General features: G+C 40.5%; 1 protein-coding gene across 1 annotated transcript in view; it reads right to left on the bottom strand.

The window, feature by feature from the left end:
- The window catches only part of DAPK1 (death associated protein kinase 1), an 81,837-nt gene that overhangs the window by 65,783 nt on the left and 692 nt on the right, over positions 1-15,362 (bottom strand). The gene's annotated exons all lie outside the window — the stretch shown is intronic.

The raw sequence follows: 15,362 nt of genomic DNA, 5'->3' as shown, positions 1-15,362 counted from the left end.
CCTGCTCTCATGCCAGCATAAGGCTACGTTGTGTATCTGAGAAATGTGCAGTACCTACCTCCATGCAGCTACATGCAACTCAAACACTCTCATGCACATTTGGTAACTACAACAAGGTGGTAGCAACCATATCCATAAAGCTCACCCCTTTCCCTTGAGGGTGGATTCAATTATCAGTTCAATAGATATCACGTTATCTTGCTTTTTCCAGAGTTTCAGGTCCAAATGAACTAGGAAATTGTTTCAAAAGATCCTTCTTTTTCTTTATGCCAGCTACTTGTCATTCTTGAGAATGAAAAACCACCAGCCATAAACAGTATTAAAGATAACACTGCTTAGCAGATAGAAGAAAGTTGTGTTTAAATGTTAAAAGCAGTTTAAAAATTCATAGTCCTTCCAAACAAGCAAGAGAATTGGGTGAAGGAACAGAACTTCATTATCAAGTAATTTTGTGCAGCTGACTAAACACTAGACCTCCCAAAATATACCAATAACAGTACATGTATGGTAAAAATTGATGAAAAACCAAGCACAGAAACACAACTACCATACATTCTGCATGTCTCTACAAAATGGCACACAGTCCTCATCCCCTCCACCTCTATTTTTAAGAAAAAAAGGGAGTCATCTGCCTTACAAATATATACCCACTTGCTTTTACCCTCTCATTGCTCCTAAAAGACCAGCTACAAGAGTATTTAATGTTGTATGCTCAAGGGCCACGGGCTGTAAACCTTACGGCATAAATTACAGACCAACAGCATTGTATAAAATGAATAATATTAATTTGAAAAGACATCCTTGGCAACACACAGCATGCAGTACACACATGACACTTAAAGTGCATCACCCTATCGTCCCTAACTTTTTAAAAAACAAGTTACAAAAAAGACAGAAAAACTGTCTAATAGTGGAACACATAAACAAAAAAAAAATTATAGTTTGCTTACTACTTTTCAAATGAAAGAGACAGTCAGAAGAGCTCTCCTGCTCAGCTTTCTTTTTCCCTGCAAAAATCAGTCATGGTGACAGCATAAAGGATACTACTAAGTGCTACAAGTCAAGTACAACTCAATACAATTCAAAGCTCCTACTTTGAACTCTGCACAATTCAAGCAATAAAATCTCCTACAGAGGCACAATTGTTCTTGCAAAAAAAAAAAAAATTAATATCTCAAAATTATTTACTTTAGCAAATGAATCCAACAGCAGCTCAGAAACGATGACGTTCTTCCTTGCACCCTACATCGCAGATCATCCACTTTAATAATCCTAAAACACTTCCTACTTGATAATAAAAGTCTTATTTTGGCAAGTGAATTTTCCTGTCACTAGGCTACTCCATAAGCTTGCAAAACTCCTGTGCCTCCACTTAATCTGTGGCTTGTTTTAGTACAGATAGACATACACAAGGAAATTGAAAGCAATTTCCATCTGCCTTGCAAAGGAGAGAGAGAAAACATTCCTTCACTTGGCTCTCTCATTTACGTTACCATTACACAAAGCTTAAACCAGAAGTGCATTAAAAGGGACTCCACAGGGTAGCCCTGTTACAGAGCAGCCCCACATTCATCAACACAGTGAGCAAGGGTAGGTAACACAGGCTTCAGTAGATGAAAGCTTCACTCTGCAGCACAATACACCTTCAAGTTTTTTATAGAGATGGCCGTGATGAGCTAGACATAAAGTACCACCAGTACTGAAAAGGCACCAGAAGGTTTGCAGCAAGGTGCAGCTAAGGAAGGCACTGCTGACATGAGGCAATCATGCTCCCTCTCTTCCTCCTACATTTGCTTGCTGCTGTGCTTAAAACCTTTTCAGAACACGGGGGTTAATAGCTGTCATTGCATCTCTAGTTTTACTTTGACTTATGACCTCTTATTAGTTACCTGCTTCCAAATCATGACAGCATTGCAAATTTGCATCACGCCGGCACATAAGCCTTATAAAAAATAATGTGCAGAAACACAGGCACAGATTCAAGAGTTTGTCTTTCTGAAGTGGTGTGCAGCATGAAGGACAGGGTTTCTCCAGAAGAAAAGGTGGCATGGCAATAGTATTTTAGACTAAAAAGAAAGAGAAAGGAAAGATCTTGCAGCTACTAAATCCTCCACAGACAGCACCAGCACACAGCCCTCCCTGCAATCAATGTGGTCTTCTTTCAAAGGAGCACATGACTTTAAACAAGTTATGACCACAGGGTTATCAGACAATATATGAGTTTCTCTATGATCATACTCTGCTAAGCAATTAGGTCAAACCGTGCTCTTGAAAATTAGTTTAGTGCAACTGAAGGTCAAGGAATGAAAGCATGAGCAGGAGATGAAGCAGAAAAGAAGTAGAAGGATTTAACTCTAAAGCACATACAAAGCCCTTGCCAGAAAGAGGAGTTGCACAGTTGCTAGAACTTTGTAGTGTATGAAAGAACATTCTTGGCACTGAAAACCTGGCATCTGTGTACAAATAGAAAAAGTGTTCCAAGTCATAAGCTGTACACAGAAATAAAAAGGAACTTCTTCACATCAATGTGCTCACCAGCACTGTCTTGTTCATTCTAAATTACACTTTTGACAATGGCTTAGTTGTCAGGCAAATAAGTAGATTTTTGTTACTTTTAACCAGAACAAAGAGATATTACACGCTTTTACAGAGTTCTGTAATTCTTAGGAAAAAAACCCAACCAGATTCTTTTGCATAAGCAGGAATTCTGATGTCAGATTCTTTTTCTTATATTCACATTTGGGTTTTGGAATGCAAATTTGAATGAGTAAAGTGCTCTGGCTCTATGTTGGCAGCAGATGTTCAGAAGAAAAGGCACACTGAAAAAGCTGGAAGCATTACTGAAGGTTTGATGATTCTGTTCTCCTGGAAACCCATGGATTACTGCAAATACAAAACAGATACACACTAACAGCTTTACCCATGGCTGCAAGAAATTGACAGAATTATTCTTCTGAAAGTAGCCAAAAATTAAATTCTCTTTCCTGCTTCTTCTAGCGCTTTGAACAAACAACATGTTGAATAGGTGGGTGAGAGGCAAACACTAGACAGGCAGAGACAAAACCCTCCCTCCTTCCTGTGTGTATATAAACAATTCAGCTCTGTCTCCAGTTTCATATTGTCTATCCAGCACTCACTTGTACAGTCTGGGTAACACCAAACATGCATACTTGTCACTGTGCCAGTAGACAAGACAAGAAATGCAAGTTACCAACATTGCCGAAACCCCCTACTAAAGACTGAGTAGTGGTCAGACACTATTTTTATGTTGTCCAATCCAGTTACTGCCTAGTAGGAAGAGCAATTACATTATTGAGGGAAAGGAGGGTTAAAAAAAAGGAAAAAAAAAACAGCTGTTGGCTATTACTTTGTACGCAAAAGCATAATATCTAATGGCTGTAACTTCCACACTTCAGGTGCAGTAAAACCTTTCACTGCTCAGGAGATAATAATTTTTTCTTAGTTCCTTCCTGAGAATTCATTTTACCATAGGATTACATTTCACTTTAGAGTTTAATGTAATATAGCTCAGGTGACATAAATGCAGAGGCATGATACAGACAGAGAAGTTGAGTTAGTACATACAGTCTTCTCTGTGATATGTTCAATTTTTTTTTAAAATTTTTCTTTTAATATGACACTAAGCAATACTGCAAAGCTCAAGAGCTCTTTGCTTTCTCATATACGGACAAAAGCAGGGCTGCACTGCACTTTCACAGCAGCGTTGTCTTTCCCACTTCCACAAAAAGAAATGTCATGTTAGATTGAGTGAATCTTGGTATTCTGTGGTTCTCTCCCAAGCGACACTTCTGAGTCACTAACCTTTGACACGTGCATTGCTAAAAGAACTGACCTGTTCTAGAGGAATTTGGAACTGCTTATTTGCAGTTACAGTGGGAACAATAATAATTCACTGAATGTGGTGACATGACAAATGTAAAATGAACACAACCAGTATGGGAGTGAACTCAGTTTAAACACAGGTAGGATAATGGGTAAAACTTGAAGATAGTAAGAAGAACACAAAAGTGAAAATGCGAGATGCCCCTATGCCTCAAATGCTTTAACAAAATATTTAAATAATTATCAAACTACAGAGTGTGAAGAGCTAGAAAGTACTGGAGAAAATACTTTTAACAAAAGTCTACTCATAGACAAAGGAGTTTAAAACACAGCTGTAAAGTCCAGCTTTAATGTAATGGTATTTAGTGCACAAGCTGGAAGAATGTGTATGGCTATAAAACTACCAAGGCAGCTGTATATCACCCATTTCCTATTAATGATGCCTGGGCTGGAAACTTGTAGAACTTTTGTAGAAAGTTGTTTGGTCTGAATACATGCACATCTGCTAAAGTATTTTCAGAAATTATCTTGCACTACAAAAAGTGGAGTACTCACACTTGTAAGTAATTGAAGTAATAGCTACAGCTATAACATACAGGAAAATCCAAAAAAAAAAGGAAAAGGAAAAGGAAAAGGAAAAGGAAAAGGAAAAGGAAAAGGAAAAGGAAAAGGAAAAGGAAAAGGAAAAGGAAAAGGAAAAGGAAAAGGAAAAGGAAAAGGAAAAGGAAAAGGAAAAGGAAAAGGAAAAGGAAAAGGAAAAGGAAAAGGAAAAGGAAAAGGAAAAGGAAAAGGAAAAGGAAAAGGAAAAGGAAAAGATGCAAAGAAAGACAGATTTTCAAGCAACTGCCGTTCATAGTATTAAAAAGTACATGTACACATACAGCTACTTTAAGAATCAATGCCTACGTACTGCCATATAAATACAGAACTTTATATACCTTGTGAGTACTTTAGTCTAAATGCTTTTACTGTTATTTAATACTTCATTTTCCCCTTCTTTTGGGCTTTTTACGAAATTTGTAAACTAACTCAGCAATTAACATTAAATCGTAAGTTAATCTAGCGAAATGTTTAAAGACACATGACATAAGTCTGACTCGGAACTGATCATAAAAGCTCAGTTATCACTAGCTCAGAAAATCTTAAACCAGGAGACTGGTGTGAATATTAGAACATATGAGCAGAACAAACATTTGATTTTGGTGGTGCTAAAGGCTGTTCTTGCTGCTATTTCATAACTAGTGTTTTGAGTTACGCGCTTCTCTTTTCAGCAATGAGTTTTGAAGCATGCCTGAATCGGTGTTTGTCCTTCCGCTTGGGAAAGAAAAGTCTAGTGATAATTCTTATCAGACCTCACTTGTGTGATCCACTCTTTCATCACAATGAACAGACTTTCTTCCTTTCACATTTTCAGAAATTCCCTATTTAGTGGTATATGACCTACCATCCTTATGAGCAATAACACTGTGCCTATAAGCATCATTCCTATGGAGATTTTTACTCCAGGAGGTTTTTACGTTCAATAGCCACAAACAAAAACACAGAAATTCATCACCTTTACAGCACAGCTGTACCTGCTAAATACATTAAACAGTGCTAATGTAAGAAAATGGTTTTTTCAGTATAATTGAAAAACCCATTTAATGCAGTCATAGAGTATCGATCATTCAAACGCTTGCTAGACAAATGATGAAACCTAATCACTAGGAGCAGAAGTGAGGATGGACTGCAAAGCCCCAAGCAGGTTATGAAATTATATAGGTCTAGAAGTTGAAAGGTGGGAAATTATGTAAAGTTTGGTTACTTTCTACTTCTACCAGGTATGAAGAATCACTAAAATACACAGGTGCATTACTAACCTTTTAGTATTAGAGCATAAGGAGAAACAACCTACTTATGTTCCACAGAAGATGGTGGAGTAATTTTTTGTGTAGAAAAATTCTGGATTTTCTCCTCCAGTTATTAACCTGATGTTAGTTAAATATGTAAGAAACTCACTGAGCTATAAACACATCACTTAAGCCAGTGATGCTTTTCCATGACTTAAAGGCAGCTTTTTAAGATGACATGGCATTACAAACAAAGCAGTTTGTGTCACACACACAATGCTCTCATGCTATGGGCCTTAGTAACTCCCATATACATTATGGTTTTATGAGCCACTAATTAAAATCAAGTAATTGTCCGCTTCCCCAGATCTTCAGCTTTTATTCACAGATTCACAGCTATTCAAGTCTGTAGATGAGCTTGAGCACTTCAGAATTTAGAACATTAAAAAAACCTCAAAAACCTTAAAAAAAAATGAATTCCAAGTTGTCTTCTCTAATCTCTGTGCAAAGGAGGGCTTGTCTGGCTAGCCTATGGCTGCTGCTACAGAAAAACATACTCAGACTGTGCTGTCACCAGTCTCATTGTCCATGGTTAATCACAGTCAGTTTTTGCTCCCCAGCTCAGAGCAGCTCTTCCACAGGGCCTTGGCTGGCCAGACCTGCACAGCTCTGAGGCACAGCACATCGGAGCAGGCCTTTCAGCATGCTGTAGTGGGCTGAACCAGTACCTGTCACAAACAGAGGCTTCCCCATCCCACAGGCCCTGCATTCCTATGCTGTGCTGCTGGCTGGCACTGATCCTCGTCTGACATGCCCGTACTGACCCAGTTCAGAGAGCTCAATCTGTAATCCCCTCCCGCTCCCAGGCTGTGCTCAGGATGGTGCCAGCACTAGGGCGGGAGAATGCTGCTCAGTGAGGAACAGGAGGGTGAGGAACAGCACCATCCCATCCTCTGACCCTGGCGCTAGGCTGGCTTAGCCACGCCGGGGGGCTCGCAGGCAGGCAGAGCAACACCAACCAGGAGCTAACACACCCTTATGAGGAACAGTAATGTGAAGGTTTCTTTCTAGAGGAACAAAAGAGGCAGCAGAAGTAGACCAGCTTTGCAAGATAGAATCTGGAATGGTTTGTTCTTCAGCTAATGTTAGAACTGGCAGCAAAGCCAGGAAAAGCGATATCCTCCTTTCAGACAAGAATGTGAAGTAAATAGTATCAGAAGGCCCTTTCAAATAAAAAACCATGAGAAAAGATGAGATATAAGGACTGAGCCATTCCCTGACGTGCTTTCCTTAACCAGGGAATAAACGGCAATTCTACGCAGATGGTCCCGCTCATGAAGATAAGAAAATATTGCCAGACAGATAATATACCAACAAAATCAACACTCCCATACCAAAATGTTTGAAGTCTGCGTTTGCAAGGAATAAAAACCACAACAAAACAAAAACACATACTCAAACACAAAGCAAACAAAACTAAATCCCTAAAAGAAAGAGAAAGCTGAAGGAGAGAATTTGAAGTATCTATATTTAGGATTACATCTGCATCACCTTAAAGGTAACAGGACCCAAGTGTCCTAACAAAAGAGTCCAAGTCAGCAAGAAGAGAGGTATTGAAAGATAAAATCTGTTACCATTCAAGACTTTCATATATTTTTTTTGCCTTATACAATAATAAACTCCCAGTCTTGTTGACAGAGTTAATCAATGTTGAGTTCTTGGCCTCAAAGTTGTAGGACCCAAGTAAGATCCACAGTAGTATTATTTTCCTTGGTGGACAAAAGCCATGTTATGGTTTGACACTGGCCAAACACCAGGCACCCACAAAAGTCACCCTTTCCAGCCACAGCTGGGCGGAGGAGAGAAAAAAATTAACCAAGGCTTCATGAGAAAACCCTCCAAGGGAAAAACAGGCTCAACTTAGAGGTACAAAGTGAATTTATTACCAAAAAAATCAGAGGAGGATAATGAGAAGTAAAATAAGCCCTTAAAACACTTCTTCTTCCCTCACAGAGCCAACCCCTCCTTCCCACCAACAGAGCAGGGAGACTGGGTGTGGGGGCTTCGGTCAGTTCACCACCCAAGGTTTTCTTCTGCTGCTCTGGGAGAAGGGTCCTTCCCCTGTGAGACGTGGGCTTCCTCCCACAGGAGACAGTTCTCCATAAACTACTCCAGCATGGGTCCACTGTCATGAGCAGCAGTCCTCCCAAAACTGCAGGAATTGAGTCCCTCCCATGGGCACGCAGTGCTCCAAAACTGCTGTGACACGGGCCTCTCTTTCCATGGGGTGCAGCCCTCCAAGGACAGGCTGCTCCAGCCTGGAAGCACGGCCCTCTCTCTCCACCAGGTCTCCCACTGGATCACAGCCTCCTCCAGGCATCCACCCCCTTCAGCCTGAACACCTCCCCCACGGGCTGAGGGTGGATCTCCGCATCCCCATGGATCCCCACGGGCTGTGGGTGGATCTCTGCATCCCCCATGGATCCCCATGGGCTGTGGGTGGATCTCTGCATCCCCCATGGATCCCCATGGGCTGTGGGTGGATCTCTGCATCCCCATGGATCCCTTGTGTGCCGTGGGTGGATCTCTGTATCCCCATGGATCCCAAAGGGCTGAGGGTGGATCTCTGCATCCCCATGGATCCCCACGGGCTGTGGGTGGATCTCTGCATCCCCCATGGACCCCCACAGGCTGTGGGTGGATCTCTGCATCCCCCATGGATCCCCACGGGCTGTGGGTGAATCTCTGCATCCCCTGTGGGCTGTGGGTGGATCTCTGCATCCCCCATGGATCCCCATGGGCTGTGGGTGGATCTCTGCATCCTCCATGGATCCCCATGGGCTGTGGGTGGATCTCTGCATCCCCATGGATCCCAAAGGGCTGTGGGTGGATCTCTGAATCCCCATGGATCCCAAAGGGCTGTGGGTGGATCTCTGCATCCCCCACGGGCTGTGGGTGGATCTCTGCATCCCCATGGATTCCCACGCGCTGCAGGGGCACAGCTGCTTCACCATGGTCTGCACCAGGGGCTGCAGAGGAATTTCAGCTCCAGTGCATGGAGCACCTCCTGCCATCCTTTTCCACTGACCTTGGTGCCTCCATGTTGTTTCCGTCATGTGTTCTCACCTCCTCCTCTGGCTAGAGGAAAAAACCCCAGACCTGTGCCCCACTTTGATCTCATTTTCTTCTTAAATATGTCATCACAGATCTTCAATTTGCTCAGTTTTAGCCAGCAGCATGTTCATCTTCAGAGCCATCAGGGATGGGCTCTGCTGGACATGGTGGGAAACTTCTAGCAGCTTCTCACAGCAGCCACACACCTTGTCACCCACTAAACCTGACAGAATGATTTAACATGGCAGAATAACTTAATTGTAAACGATGTCAGAATAAAACATTATCAGTTAGCACAGAATTTAGCTGCACTTAATTATACCTTTTTGCCTAGCTTTTACATAGCTAGGCAGAGTAAGCACAGTGCCAAATAACAGCCACCACAAAGGATAGACATGATTTGAAAATTTATGCATTAGTTTTCTTAGTCTCCTTTAGAAATACAGGATTACAAAATACCATATCAGCAGTGAAGTTCAATTCTCTTCTCTAAAAACTTCAGCAAACAGAAAGAATAGGAGGGAAGAGATGAGTCTCCACACCACTTCTTCATAAGCACAAGACAGTTAAAAGCGCCAGTTTCCAAAAAATGAACAGCCTTTCTCTGTCCCATAAGTGTTTACAACTTCAGAGCACTAGTCCAACAGACTGTGGTCAGGGGAAAATGTCCCTCTGCTATCAGTTCCCATGGCATAGGAGCAGGCACTCTTAAGTGCATACTTCTACAGGCACACCTAGCCAGTATCTCAAAGCTAAAACAACCACTGACACTTGAGAGAAGACTGAGGAAAGGTATAAGAGTCCAGAAGCCAATTTACATACCAGGCAGAAAGCAGGACTCCAAGTAACTCGTGTAAACTTAAAAGCATACCACTGATAGCTCACAAATAAATACATAGTGGAAATAAAATATTTCCAGTACATTGGTTCAGTTACAGGCTCTTAGCCTCCTGTTTAGGCAAGAAATGCACAGACAAATGCTATTGCCCCAAGTAATTTTCATCCTTTCCAAAACCTCACTACTTGGTATAATTCAGAAAAAAAAAAAATCTCAAACTGTAATTTCAATCAGTATGTAAATGATTATAATTCACACTGTGAAATCTCCAGCTTTGGATAAAGCTTACAGATCCCCATAAGCTCATGATCACCCAGTTGTTCTTTCTGTTAAACACATAGAAGACCACCTGAGCTTCATAACAAACAGAGACTTGCACCTGCAGGCAGATGGCACTGGGGGAGGTTTGGTCTAGAAGAGCGGCACACCAGGGGCACACCAGGGTCAGCCCCACAGCCACGCTTCCTCCTCAGCACCCCTGCCTCTGGAAGCAAAAATGGATTGGCACATCAGCTTGCACAAACAGGAAGGAAGAAGGGGAAGGAAATTAAACTTCTGATACCAAGAGAGTAAGGCTGCAGGCCACCATGTGTATTACTGTAGTGTCTTACAGCACTGCTGTAAACCATGTAAGTTGTTCTGGAACTGAGGGAAAAGTACTCATTACAAGATATTCCCTCCAACATCAACCTGTGCCACAACCAAAAAAACCCGCAAAACCCCAGCATGCTAACAACACCTCACTTTTAATAAAACAGGACAACATCCTCAAGGACTATAATATGCCTGGAAACTTTGAAAGACAGTGTTTAAACTGATCCAAAATATCATCAATGACTGTATCCTTATCAGCCTTCTCCTCTTCCAGTATCATGTAATTCTTTCTTTTAATTTCACAAGCTCTATCTTTATACAATTTAGATTCCTTGTTCATACTGGTTCATTTCAACAGGTCCCATAAGGTCATTTTCCTTGAGGCAGGAAGCCTTACAACTCCAGCCTGCAGAGCCATCTGTGAAAATTGCAAATGTAAATATAGTTTCAAAAGTTTGTTTCACCAACCATTTTAATTTTTGCAGCGTATTAATAATATCATACCACTCCAAGCATAGTGGTACAAGGTCAAATGTACTGAAGTCTTAAATATTCTCTCTCAAGCAGCTTCATCTCACAGCTTCACCACTTTAGCTTAGCATCTCTTATTCACTTTAGAAAAGGACAGCAGTCATCTCTTTCAAATGGAGGAACAAGACCTGCAAGTAACATGTGAAGAAGGACATACCAAGGTTTACAAGGATATGGAGAGATTCCTGCCCTGACAATTCATCTCTGTCATTAATCTGTTCCATAACTGTACCAAAACCAACAGAAATGTCATCCAGCAACTAACCAAAATGTGCAGGCTCCACTCCTCCTGTGTCACCTCCTAGACAAGATCTCAGAGTTTAGTAACATCACCTGTATTAGACTCCTTGGCACTGGCCTTTGTACCTAGTTCTGCAAAATTTCACATTATGCCAAAGTTGACTGCTTAAGGTAGACAAGCAACTAAACAGTAAAGGCTTGAAGATCTTTAGGCTTTGTGGGCACTTTTCTCAACTTCACCCATCTCAGCCACTTACTCATCAGAGTTAAATATGACCTGTTATACTGCAGGGCAAGTCAATGAATGCTGTTCAGGTTTAGCGCATATCCCTTCTTTGTGTCACCTATCTTCATGCAAGGGGGACAAAACAGAGTTTGAGAAACACTTTTATTTGAGGCAGAGATCCTTCAAAACCACTACCATCCAGGACACAAAGTGCTGAGCCACTGCTTTAACTGGCATCATTTGTTCAGAATATAAAATTGTATCAACAAGTTGCACAGGTATTCTAACCAAGCCAGTTAAAAACAGAAAAACAACTGGACATTAAGCCAGGGTCTCATGAGAAACACACAATCTCCTCCAAAAACTGGTCCAGTTTTGAATACCTCTGACTAACTGCAACAACCATTTGTGACGATTACTTCAACAGCTATTGCATCTCCCATAGTTCTCCTAATTTCCAGCTTATACTTCCTTGTTGTCAGTTTATGCTCTTCTGTCTTTGTGGCAAAGTGACTCTTTATCTTGGTCCCTCCTGCATATTTAACTCAAAGTAGATTTATGGAGGCAATCACAACTCCATGCAGGCTGAGCTTTCACAGTGCTTTCAGCTGATCCGAGAGTGTACACCTGCCATAAATTATATATAAGGTAGGTATTTTTCCCCTTTGACAGCGGCACTAAAAAAAACCCCAAAAAACAACCCTGAAACAAAACAGCCTACAGAGAAACACAGCAGAGGAAAGAGATACTCATCCTTTCAACCACCAACACTGCATGCAGCCTCAGCTTTGAACAAAGCTCTCATGAAACAACAGTGTCAGCCTCCCCTTCCTAGGCTAAAGGGGCCAACTTCTGTTCAGTACACATAATTCCAGCAGAGCAAATGACATCCTCAACATCTGTAAAGAGAGAAAATGGGGAGCAAAAAAACAAACACTTAAAAATCCCCACAACACAGAAGGACTAATCTGGAAAGCTAGAAGGACAGATTGGAGTTTCAGCACACCCCTAACACACCTGCTCTGGTACTGGTCATGTCTCACTGAGCCTGGCTAGAAGAAAAATCAGACAAGCATTTTTATCTTCTTCCTGATGAGTTTAGATTTACAAAGATTTGTGCATTTAAATTGAGAGCACCGAATAATCAGCAAGCTCTAGTTTTTATTACACTGTATTTTAAAGGAAATACAAAGCAGCCATTATTCTTCCCAAGAGAAAGAAATAAAGTAAGCAGGACCAAGTTATACCCAAAAAAGCATCAGCACTTCTTGTGCTTTTCATGAAGCAAATCTCTCAGCACATTTTATACGGCAGCAATTGTCACCAGTGGCATTGTATGGTGACAGCTCTTGCAGCCTGCGCAATCAGCAGCTTGCAGGTTATTGTGCATTTCCAAAAAGGAAACATTTTAAGGCATGTCTGGGAGGCAAAGTGAGTTGAGATGTATAATTTTTGCAACTATGCTTTCCAGTTAAGAAACTTTCCTTTTCAGTATCCATGCAACCATCAAAGCCAGGACTTAAAGACAAGCATGGAACAACCAACTTCTCCACAAGCTGACTGATAAAACATGGCCATGGCACACAGACAGCACAAAAACAGTTAGTTGATGTAATTTGAATTACATCATTGAAATTACATTTTCAATTCTTCGAAAAAAGTCAAAAGGGCACACAAAGACACCAATCAACCAAGTTTCCTGCTCAGGGACTTTGCCATCAACATTTTGAGTTCCTTCTTAGGTCTTTTTCCCTGAAAAGCTCCGATAGTCCACTCAATTTAATTAATTATCATGTACTACTAAAATGTGAATAAAGTAGTTGTAAAACCAGTGAATTATACACTTGCAGTATTTATCACCATGGCTCTACAAAAAACAGGAAATGGGACCGCAGGGGTTTGCACCTTCTGCTTTTGCAGTTTAACCATTTTACTGCTGCATGAAAAGGAAGGTTAACACATGCCTTGTAATGGAGCAATGTTATTTTCTTTCTTATATCAAGAAAACATGAAGAAGCAGAAACTGGAAATTTCAATGTACCACAGTTAAAACGTTTGTAGCTCACATGCACTAGTTTTAGCCTTATGAAACCATCTTTCACACTTCTCCTTCCCCTCCCCCATATGACTTTCTGATACATAGGAAAAAATATTACACTATAAGATTATTAAAAATGGCTGTCATGGGTTTTAAATGTGACAGTTTTGAAAGGAAGTATCCCCTTTGTGATATTCATGATGTCTTTCACATCCTATAAATCTCACAACAGAGTCTGGCAATTTTAATACATGGGCTAGTTAGGAAGATTAACTTAGATTGTCAAGCCTGAAAAATGCCATGAAGGTTAAAAGCTAGTTGCCATTCAGGTTCGTTTGTTTGGGGGTTTTTTCAGTGTTTTACTTTCCTCCCCATACAGAAGAGCAGTGTAGTTGCAGTGTTTGGATAGATGACAGGCAGCCTCTGCAGCTGTAAAAAGCAGTGCTACCAAAATCCAATATCTGAATGATCAAAACCACATACATTCATGCCCATATATATACATATATGTATTTGTATATTCAGCCTACATACTCCCTGTTTACAATGGAAATTATTTTCCTGGAAAAATAAAAAACAATCCTTTTTCACTCAACTCTGAAAGGTAGAGGAACATCTAACAGAATGTAAATACATATTTGCACAGCTCTCTGTTCTCTCTTATCAAGATCTTCAGCATGTTAGCCTAGGCATTTTTCTCTCACGACTGATAAAGCCATTAGGTAGTACATTAGGTAGCAGGGTTAGGTTGCTACTTTTTTACTCTTAGCATCTCTGACTAGTGAGTTACCAAGCAGAGTCAGAGCAGCCTCCAAAACTGGTAAGATTCAGTGTAGCCTTCCTTTGACAAGTCACAAGTGTTTCCCTAGTGACTCCAACAGGTCCATACAAGCCTGACATTCAAAACTGTTGGATATCTCTTCCTGCTTTCTGAATCAACAAGAGTCTAAAAATTGTGAACCACAGTGCAATGCAAATACCATTCTTCAATTCCAAAACTTTACCCTAACACTCTGCATCTCTTTTAGAAAGCACATGAAAGCTTGAAGGAAAATAAAACAACCAAAAATACCAAACGTGGGTGTTGGGGGTGAAGGAAGAAGAAGCTGTCTATATGATCAAGAACTCACACAGACAAACAGAGTACGTATTTATAACACAGCTTTGGATAGCTCTCCCTAAAATTATTTAAACAACACCACATTTCTCATAATACTGTATGAATTCCCAAGCAAGGCCAGTCATGGTAAAAAACATACCTTGAAAGGTTCAGTGTACTTGGAAGGTCTTTACTTGCTCACCATAGTGAGGTTTTTAATACTGCTGAACTTGAATTCCTGACTTTTGGGAGGACAGAATTAAAAGCACTGCAGCAAGGTATTTAAAATGCACAGTCACACCACCTGCAACTGCAGGCAGAATTAAAATGACAAAACTGTGTTTAGCGAATTCGTTGCTCTTGCATGATAATGTTTACCACCCCTTGAAACTTCATGGTTAGATGATTACTTAACACGTCTGCAGGTAGCCTGCATGTGAACAAGTAACACGTGTAATTTCATATTTGCAAGAAAGATGGAAAACAAAAAAAAAAAAGTGTATGTAACACACCATAGGCTAATCAAGAGCAATTTTCTTATATGTTCCAAAGATAGCATTAGATCCATAAGTCTCCCAAGACTGTATTGGTGCAAAAGCCTAAGATAAACCAACTTTAACAGCCGTGAACTTCTCAAGAGAAATTAGGTATGGGCAAGAAAAATAAATAAGGTTGATTCTACCAGTATTCGCAATTGCAAATTTCTTTTTTCTTATTCTCTCCAGGCATAAGTGAAAACTAACTTAAGACTAGAAGAAAACTCAGACTTTTTTGGTAATACGACTATGACTGTTTATTGCCTTTTCTGCAAAAGCACAGTAAAATACCAGAAAACTAGAGAACACTATTTTTTTTTTAGCCAAGGCACACCATCATCCCTTCTTATTTCCAATAAGCAATACTTAAACCTCTTTTATTACTTTCTATTAAAAATTTAATTTACACAGCCCATTTGCTTTCTTCAAGATGCTTTTCATATTTAAATGATTTTTTATTCTAGTTACTGTCAG

This window comes from Zonotrichia leucophrys, chromosome Z (genome assembly GCF_028769735.1).
Source record: "Zonotrichia leucophrys gambelii isolate GWCS_2022_RI chromosome Z, RI_Zleu_2.0, whole genome shotgun sequence".
Classification (NCBI taxonomy): domain Eukaryota; kingdom Metazoa; phylum Chordata; class Aves; order Passeriformes; family Passerellidae; genus Zonotrichia; species Zonotrichia leucophrys.
Note: the sequence above shows the minus strand (reverse complement) of the source record. Positions and strands in the feature narration are given on the sequence as shown.